The sequence below is a fragment of the Microtus oregoni genome, unplaced genomic scaffold, assembly GCF_018167655.1.
Source record: "Microtus oregoni isolate MIOR12 unplaced genomic scaffold, Mior012 000019F_ref0000042, whole genome shotgun sequence".
Classification (NCBI taxonomy): domain Eukaryota; kingdom Metazoa; phylum Chordata; class Mammalia; order Rodentia; family Cricetidae; genus Microtus; species Microtus oregoni.
This window is the reverse complement of record NW_024543078.1, coordinates 35,580,326-35,590,465: the sequence shown is the minus strand read 5'-3', so window position 1 is coordinate 35,590,465 and position 10,140 is coordinate 35,580,326.

The following is a 10,140-nucleotide window of genomic DNA, read 5'->3' as shown; positions in this document are numbered from 1 at the left end:
GCACACACACAAGCCGCAACAACTGGACAAACCCATCTCACCCTCGCCACCCCCTCCTGCCAATTTAGATAGTGGTGTGGGGACAGCACCTTCATTGTCACGCCTCCCTTAGACAGGCACACTGAGTAGAGTTGAACCTCCAGTGCCTATCTTGTCACCCACTGCACACACAAGAGCCAGCACAGCCTGCTCACAGTCCCATATCCTTTGCCTGACTTTTGTCAACAGCTTAGGGGAGGCATCCCTGAATTCATGTCTTGGACCCCATTCATAAAAGAGGAATAGCAAACTGAAGACAACAGCCATCATAGGAGACTCCCTCTCCATGGACACTCCATCTTCAAACGGAGCAGCCTCAGTGGGTGTCTTATCGCCTACCGCAGGAACAGCGTAGCTGCTTCTCCCAACTTATCTTTGGTTCAGTCATGTTCCTGTTTGGGTAGCAAGTGTTGTGTGTCTTCCTGGGAAGAGTGAACAGTAGACATTTACCCAGATAGGGTACCAGCAATGGAAAGAAAAGAATTCTACCCATGTCTAGCATGGTAAAGCCATGGATTTAAGGAGGATTGCTTACAGGAGCAGACAGTTTACAGCTGCACCAGCTGCTGAGGAAGTGTCCCTTCCTCCCCCAGCAAATGACAACCATTTCTACCATGCACCACCTTCTGGGCTGAGTTATGAGCCCTCCCTCCCTTCAGTGGGGACCAGCCACAGCTGCAACCCAGGGAGGAGTCCACACAGTGACCCACCACCAAGACCTCACAAACCTCACACTAGCTGGTTGCCAGGGAGCTCTTTCGGAGGGTTACCTTCTGGTCCCAGAGGCTAATGTTTCTAGAAGGTTTGCACATGTACTCCATCAGCCCTGCCTCCTGCCCGCCTCAGACACTGCTGCCCACTGGTCTGACCACTGCATAAAGAGAGAAAGTGCCCCTCTCCACTGCTCCAGCTCAATCTGTGTGCCAACAGTGCTGCTCTGGGGACTCCAGCATCCAGAGTCAAAGCCCTTGGGTGCACATACTCCATTGTGTTTTTTTTTTTAATATTTATTTATTTATTTGTTATGTATACAATTCTGTCTGTGTGTATGCCTGCAGGCCAGAAGAGGGCACCAGACCTCATTACAGATGGTTGTGAGCCACCATGTGGGTGCTGGGAATTGAACTCAGGACCTTTGGAAGAGCAGGCAATGCTCTTAACCACTGAGCCATCTCTCCAGCCCCCCACATACTCCATTGTTAACAGAAAGTCCGGTCTTGAGAAGCCCCAGGCCAACTGAAGAGAAAGACTGTCACCTACCACTTTCCTCCCCTGACCCAGCTTCCTGAGTACACCCTTGGGGAGCAACTGTGGGGATCGCTACTCCCACAGCCTGCATGTTTGAAGCTCCGAGTGCCTTGTAGGCCCCCTCCAGTTTCCACTCCTTCTCTGCTGAAGCCAGGAGAGTGTAGACACAGGACGACTGTCCTCCATGGAGGATGAGGACTTCAGCAACCTCATCCTTGGTAACTCTCCTCAGCCTACACCTTCCTCTCAGGTGTGGACAGAACCCCACCACAGCTCTGCCTACACCTACAGACGCTCAGTAAGAATGGCCCCAGCATGAGGGGAGAAGAGGCCTGAAGGGAACAGGGGAGTCTACACAGAATATGGAAGGATGGAGGGAATCCTAGGGTGGCAGGAGATGCTGTGTGAGAGATGGCTCAGTGGTTAAGAGCATTTACTGCTTTTCAGAGGACCTAGGTTTGGTTTCCATCACCCACACGGTGGCTCACAACCACCTGTAACTCCAGTTCCAGGGGATCCCTTCTGACCTCTGCAGGCGCCTACACATAGGTGGCACACATACAAACACTAAGACATGCACACAAAATAAATTTTAAATGATAAGAAAAGGGAGAAGAAGGAGGTTAGGGAAAGAGAGGTTAGGTTAACCAAAACTAAAGATGAATAAAAAAAAAAAAAGAGGAGTGGAGGGAGGGGGAGAAGGGTGGGAGGAGGGGGAGGAAAATGGGAGGCTGGGAGGAGGGGGAAACTTTTTTTTGTCCTTTTCTCAATAAAAAAAAAAAAGAAAAAAAAAGCCGTATGCAAGACCATGCATAGCAGTTGCACGCTTTTGATCCCAACACTTGGGAGGCAAAGGCAGGCAGATCTGAGTTCAAGGCTATCCTAATCTATATAAGAAGTCCTGGACAGCGAAGACAACACAAGAATCAAGAGCCAGGTGGTAGCACACACCTTTAATTCCAGGACTCAGGAGGCAGAGGCAAGCAGATCTCTGTGAGCTCAAGGCTAACCTGGTCTACAGAGTGAGTTCCAGGACAGCTAGAGATGTGATACAGAGAAAGCCTGTCTTGAAATACAAAAAAAGAGGAGGAAGAGGGAAAAGAAGAAGGTGCCAGGTGCCACCATATGGAAAGCCTACTAATTTTAATAATTTTAAAACTAATTTTAATATTTTTAACACTTTTTTTTTTTGCTCTTGGTGGCTCACCCTGTTGCTGAAGACACCACACATCCACACATCTTGGTTACAGGACAAAGAAATCAAGCTGACTGAACTGGAAGCTTCTTCCCTGCTGGCAAATTTTCACTGTGCCAGAAGGTGTTATGCAGGCCACCAGGCAAAGAAAGTCACTGAGGGGAGTTGCCCACCTGCGGATCCTACATTTGTTACTACCAGTCTGTGCAGTGAGGCAGCAGTGCATGATTGTTATGAAGGTGACCAGTTGGTTACAGTTTGAGCTGAGACTCACTCCCCAGGAGGAGTTTGTCCACGGCACAGCTGTCCACGGCGCTGCTGTCCATGGCACAGCTGTCCTTAGCACTGCTGTCCACGGCACAGCTGTCCACGGCACAGCTGTCCATGGCACTGCTGTTCAGGGCACAGCTGTCCACGGCACAGCTGTCCACGGCACTGCTGTTCACGGCACTGCTGTTCAGGGCACAGCTGTCCACGGCACTGCTGTTCAGGGCACAGCTGTCCATGGCACTGCTGTCCACGGCACTGCTGTTCAGGGCACAGCTGTCCATGGCACTGCTGTTCACGGCACAGCTGTCCACGGCACTGCTGTTCAGGGCACAGCTGTCCACGGCACTGCAGTCACGATGCTGCTGTCCATGGCACTGCAGACCTCAGCCCAAAGGCAGAGGAGGTCATAGGCCCTAGGACTGAACCTGCTTTTGTTTTGCTGAGCGGGCATATTGTCAAACTAACTCCTAAATACTTGTGCAGACTTCTGCCTTGATTAGAGAAGCTTGTTGTTTTTACAGCAAACAGCAATTACTGCAGATTCATTGCTGCTCAAGGTGCTGGGAATAATGGCTGTTAAGTGCTCAGCTCTGAGCTCTAAATGGGACATATAAATCCTCATCCCTGTTGCTACTTCCAGTTGATGGTTGTTTCTGGAGCTCATTCCCTGGGCATGAAGATCCACCCACCTCAGGATTTCTGGGCAGTCCCTGTCAGTGGATGAACATGAGGGATGTCTTCCGTGAGTCCCAGTGATGCCGCAGCCACACCCTGCCGCATACTCCCACGACCACTGGCACAATAGCGACCTGGGGCCTCACTCCAGGCGCCTTCAATGAAGGGAGTAGGAGGTGTACATCTGAAACTGTGATGGGGCTAGCTGAGGCTAAGCAGACTAGTGTGCTGGATTGCACGACGCCCTGGGTTTCATTACAGCACAAAAGAAAAAAGAGGACACCACTCCTCTCCCCAAAGGAAACCAATATGGTTATCTAGCATCTAATATTTTTTCCTTTTAGCTTTTTTGAAATGGGACCTTACTATACAGCCTTGGCTGCCCTGGCGCTCACTATGTAGACCAGGCTGTCCTCAAACTCCATCAAGGGTATCTGTCTGCCGGGCTCTAGCTCTCAAGTGCTGGGATTAAAGGTGTACACACCACACCTGGCCTTCTTTCCTCTTTGAGAAAGGGTCTCACTGTGTTTCTCTGAATAGACTGGAACTCTTTATGTAGACCCTACATGCTGCCCTTGAACTCAGAGACTGCCTGACCCTTGCCTTCCAAATGCTGGAATTAAAGGAATGTGCGACCATGCCTGGCTTGATTTTTTTCTATATTACATACAAATTGTGTTGCTAAAATTCCTTGGACGAGGGAAAGAATATAGACCCCTCCTCCCAAGATCCCATGGCAAACCAAGTGAGGCACAATTCCACCGCAGTTCAATCTGGGGGAAACTAAGTTTATTCCGTTTTTATCTGCAGAGATGGGTCACCTGGCAGGGGTGCCACACTGGAGATCTTTGCTTTCCCATAGCTGCACGGATGGAGGCGTCCCCCAATACTCCCCCACCTATACTCTAGCCTCTCCGTGTGCAAAGGAAGAGTTGCAAACAACTGATGGTGAAGGGCACCTGGATACTCAGGGAGGGTCTCCTGACCACGCCCCCCTGCACCTGGATGCTCAGGGAGGGTCTCCTGACCACGCCCCCCCTGCACCTGGATGCTCAGGGAGGGTCTCCCGACCACGCCCCCCCTGTACCTGGATGCTCAGGGAAGGTCTCCTGACCACGCCCCCCTGCACCTGGATGCTCAGGGAGGGTCTCCTGACCATGCCTCCCGGGGCTGCACCTGGATACTCAGGGAAGGTCTCCTGACCACGCCCCCCCAGGGGCTGCAAACTGCCAGCAAGCCCATCTGGGATGATCCTTTTGCAAAGGGCACAGCTGATCTCCCTGAGGTGGTGGTTGCTTGGCCCAGGTGTCAGTCATATACAAGAAATGGAACACACTGCGGGTGTTTATTTTACTCTTTTGGCTCTTTACTCTTTGTAGGGGGTGTGTGCCACCCAGCTCCCAAATAAATCACACAGAGGCTTATTGTTTCTTATGAATGCCCAGCCTTAGCTCGGCTTGCCTCTAGCCAGCTTTTCTTAATTGAAACTATTCCGTCTACCTTTGGCCTCTGGGCTTTTATCTTTCTCTGTTTCTGTACAGCTTTCTTTCCTTCTTCCTCTGTGTCTGGCTGTGTGACTGGGTGCTTGACCCCTGATGGCCTCTCCTCATTCTCCTTTTCTTGCTCCTCTATCTTTTTATTTCTCCTCCTATTTATTCTCTCTGCCTGCCAGCCCCGCCTATCCTTTCTCTTGACTTGCTATTGGCCGTTCAGCGCTTTATTAGACCATCAGGTGTTTTAGACAGGCAAAGCAGCACAGCTTCACAGAGTTAAACAAATGCAACATAAAAGAATTTGCATCGTGAAACAATTTCCCACAGCATGAGCAAACGTGACACATCTTCAGCTTATAATCTACAACAATGTCCTGCCCCACACCGCACTCCACCTGTTTTCCTGTCACTGAGATGACACAGAGACGTCCCTGTGTCCTACTCCGGGGAAGAGAATCCAGTTAGCACCAGCCTTGGGTGATTCAAATGAACTTGTCATGGGTGTCACCAGTACTATTAGTCAGACATATTTTTTAGAGAAACAACTGATAGAATTAATATATATTAGCCGCAAGGTGGTGGCGGCGCACACCTTCAACCCCAGCACTCAGGAGCGGAGAGGCAGGCAGAGCCCTGTGAGTCCAAGGCCAGCCTGGTCTACAGAGAGAGTTTCAGGATAGCCAGGGCTACAGAGAGAAACCCTGTCTCAAGAAAAAAAAAAGTTAAGAGAGAAAAGAAAAAGAATTAATATATATTAAAAGGATTTAGGGACTGGAGAGGTGACTCAACAGTTAAGAGCACTGGTTGCCCAATACTGAGGACCCGGGTTTGATTCCCAGCACCCACATGGCAGCTCACAACCTTCTGTAAGACTGGTTCAAGGGGACCTGGTGCCCTCTCTGATCTCTGTGGTCACCAGGCACTAATAAGGTGCAGAGACAAAACACCCACACCCACACCCACACATAAAATAATTTCTGGCCATCCATCCTGGTGCTAACAGCCGAGAGGATTCCTGGGGAGCCACTACTTTTCAGTCCACATCAGAGGACTGAATTTGAGGGAACTGGGCTCTGACGGCGGCAACAGACAGCTGTGGCTGTGGCTGTGTTCGCCAGCAAGAGGCGTGGGCAAGCAGGCAAAATGCGAAAGCTCTCACCCCAACCTCCATACAGCTGGGCCACTGCTGGAAGGCGACACCAGCATTTAAGAGGTCTTCCCAGTTCAGATTTAATCGAGAAAGCCCTCACAGGTGTGCCCAGAGGCTGGCCTCTCAGTTGAAGCCAGATCCAGTCAGGTTGCTAACCAAGATAAACGCTTATCTGCAGAGACAACTTGTTCCTCGTGTGCACAGGCAGATCAGCTCCACTGACAGGAATTTCTGGCTCACAGATAGGTACGTTGGTAATTCTGACAGCTGTAGCTAAATGACCCTCCATTGATACTCCACGCTGGCAGGCGCCAGCTTCCCACATCCCTACAACAAACTGGCCGGTGAAAATCGCTGTCCTCCTGTGTCTGTTTTCATTTAGTTACTTGTTTGATTCATCTGGACAAAACTTTTTCTATTACTCTTGTGTGCCACAGCGCGAGTGTGGAGGACAAAGAACAACTTTCCGGAGTGTTTTCTCTTTACCATGTGGGCAGAACTCAGGTCCTGAGGCTTGGAGTAGGTTACCTTTTCAACCAACTTATCAGCCCTTGTTTTCTTCTTAGGGAGGCAGGGTCTTATACAACCCAGACTAGCCTCAAAGTCCATATGTAGCTGAGAATACCCGAACTTCTGATCCTCCTGCCTCCACATGCCAAGTGCTAAGATTCCAGGTGCATGCTAGCACAACCAGCAATCCTGTGTTTAAAACTTCGTTTAGATTTACTTACCTTTCTTTATGTGTGTAAATGTTTTTCTGCATGTATGTGCACCATGTGGGTACTTCAAAGGTCTGAAGAGGGCGCTGGAGTTACAGATGGTTGTGAGCCCCATGTGGGTGCTGGGAACGGAATCTGGGTCCTCTGCAAGAACAAGTGCTCTTAGCCATCTCTCCAGCCCCAATATTGTATTTTAAGTGGGCCTGCATTCATGTATTTCTAGGCAATCTCCCATTTCTGGGGAGCTGGCTCATCCCTTTTGCCTATTTTTTTTGTTTGTTTTTCGAGACAGGGTTTCTCTGTGGTTTTGGAGCCTGTCCTGGAACTAGCTCTTTTTTTTTTTTTATTTATTATGTATACAATATTCTGTCTGTGTGTATGTCTGCAAGCCAGAAGAGGGCACCAGACCTCATTACAGATGGTTGTGAGCCACCATGTGGTTGCCGGGAATTGAACTCAGGACCTTTGGAAGAGCAGGCAATGCTCTTAACCACTGAGCTATCTCTCCAGCCCCCTGGAACTAGCTCTTGTAGACCAGGCTGGTCTCGAACTCACAGAGATCCGCCTGCCTCTGCCTCCCAAGTGCTGGGATTAAAGGCGTGCGCCACCACCGCCCAGCCCCTTTTGCCTATTTTCTGTGTGGTTGTTGGTTACTTTCTAGTGATTTGTCTTCATTTCTCCGCATTTTGTTTGTTACTCCCATTTCCTCTTCCATGTCAATATTGTGTTTTCTTTCTTCCTTTTTCTGTGTGTGTGTGTGTGTGTGTGTGTGTGCGCGCGCACGTGCACACAACTCTGGGAATGGTGCTTGGATCCTCTGCAAAAGCAGCCAGTGCTCTCCACCATCTCTGGGTTTTATGTAATTTCTTATATTTCTTTCTAGTACTTGTCTGGTGTGAGCGTTTGCATCTCGCTCCCACTCCATCTGGCCCTGTAGGAATGAGGTAGGGCTCCAACTTCCCCTCCCCCTCACGGTCCCCTAGTCGCCTCCACACCATGTAATGAATATTCATCTTTCCCCACAGATCTGCAACACATTTTTATTATATACTGAACTTCTACATATACTTCGATGTCTTTCTGGACTCCATCCTGTACCAGGAAATTTCACTACTTGCTGTCTTCTGCAAAGTGTGCCTGTCAGAGCTCGAATTAACCCTAGCACTCAGGAGGACTCAGGAGACAGAAACAGGCAGAACTCCGTGAGTTCCAGGTCATCCTGGTCTATAGAGTGAGATCCTGCCAGAAGAAGAAAGAAGGAGGAGGAGGAGGAAGAGGAGGAGGAGAACCGGGGAGGAGGAGGAGGAAAGAAGAAGAAGAAGGAGGAGGAGGAGGAGGAGGAAGGGGGAAGGAGGAGGAGGAAGGAGGAGGAGGAGGAAGGAGGAAGGAGGAGGAGGAGGAAGGAGGAGGAGGAGAAGAGGGGGAGGAAGAGGAGGAGGAGAAGAGGGGGAGGAGGAGGAGGAAGGAGGAGGAGGAGAAGGAGGAGGAAGAGGAGGAGGAAGGAGGGGGAGGAAGAGGAGGAGAAGAGGGGGAGGAGGAAGGAGGAGGAGGAGAGGGGGAGGAGGAGGAGGAAAAGGAAGAAGAAGAAGAAGAAGGAGGAGGAGGAGGAGGAGGAGGAGGAGAAGGAGAAGGAGAAGAAGAAGAAGAAGAAGAAGAAGAAGAAGAAGCAACAAAACAAAACCCCAAAACCCAAAACACACATACACAAAACAGCACCTGCTTGACCTTCAGAACTGGCTAGTGTTTGGAGGGAAAAAATAGTGTTTTTATTTAGAGTTCATCAACTGTTTACGTTGTTTTTAGAGCTTTGGCATCCTTATAATGATCTCAGTTAACACTGAGGGGTTGAGGAGAGCCAAGGGGTAGGGAACTTATGTAGGTTGTACAAGGCTCTGGCTGTGATCTCCACCACACACGCACACACACACATACACACACTTGTGTTAGTTTCATTGTTTTGCTTCTTAGACAGGTTCTCCTTGTGTAGCCCAGGCTGAACCGGCATTCACAGAGCTCCACCTTCCTCTGCTTCCTGAGTGCCAGGACTAAAGGCATACACCACTATGCTTGACTGCACACATAAAATTTTTTAAATTAAAAATAATAAAATATTTTTTTAAAGAATCATTTAGAGAATGGTAGAGGGGCATCCGACCTCCTCCTCTGGCCTCAGTGCACACATAGGAGGCTCGCGCTAGCATGCATGTGTGTATAACACTCACACAGCACAGGAAAAGGAAACAAACAGATGTGCTTGGTAAAGGCCAGGTCACAGGGACACATCTGGTTATTCCAGAATTCAGATGGCAGAATGATTCCAGAAGTTCAAGGCCAGCCTGGCCTACATCGTTCCAGGCCAGCAAATGTTATACAACAAGACCTGATCTCAAAAGAAAGAAAAACACTTCTTGAATATTCTAGTACATGTATTGATTTCTAACTTCAGGAGGTTACACGACACTTTGGGCTCAAACAAACCAACAAAATAATAACTAAATAAACTTTGTTTATACATTTCTACTGTGCTGGGATTAACAGGACCCTTGCACATGCTGGGCCAGAAATCAAGCTGCCTTGATTTTGCTTCTTTCCTTCCTTCCTTCCCCACTCCCCCAACTCTCTGCACAGGCAGCCCCGGCCTGAACTGGCATCCTCTTCGCACAGCCTCCCTGGTGCTGGCTGGAGGCCTGAGTCACCGCTATGCTCAGCTTCCTTCTGATTTTCCCTTTGTCCTCCCAGAGCTGGGGATACAGCCAGAACCAGCTAGACAAGCCACCGAGCCACCCCCAGCCCTAGGCCCCCAGATTCTTCTCTCTGGAAACAAGTCACCGACCCAGGGCTCTGGGAGACAGAACACGGCAGGGGGCGGGGGGAGGGCAGGGTACATACAATCTTTGAAATTCTTCTGAGAGAAAAATAAGTTTATTCTCTTGGGATTGTTTGCATATTCTAGCATTTTCATCAGTGTGGACTTACGGATCAGTTTTTGTGTTTGTTTTTTGGTTGTTATATATTTGTGTGCATGTGTGTGGGGTCAGCATGCACACGTGTGAAAGTCAACTCCATCTTTCTTTTTGAGATGGTATGTCCAAGCCTAGGATCCTCCTGTTCCCCCTCCACATGGGATTACAGGCACACTGCCTCACCCAACTTTTGATGTGGAGCTGGGCATCGCAGCTCAGGTCCTCAGCCTGCAAGCACTTTGCTGACTGAGCCGTCCTCCCAGGCCTTGTTTTGTTCTTGCTATCCAGCCTAGACAGGCCTTGAACTCAGGATCCTCAGCCTCAGGCTCCTGTGTGCTCAGCTCACGAATACCTGAGCAAGCCGGCCACATCATTGTACCTCCGCTGG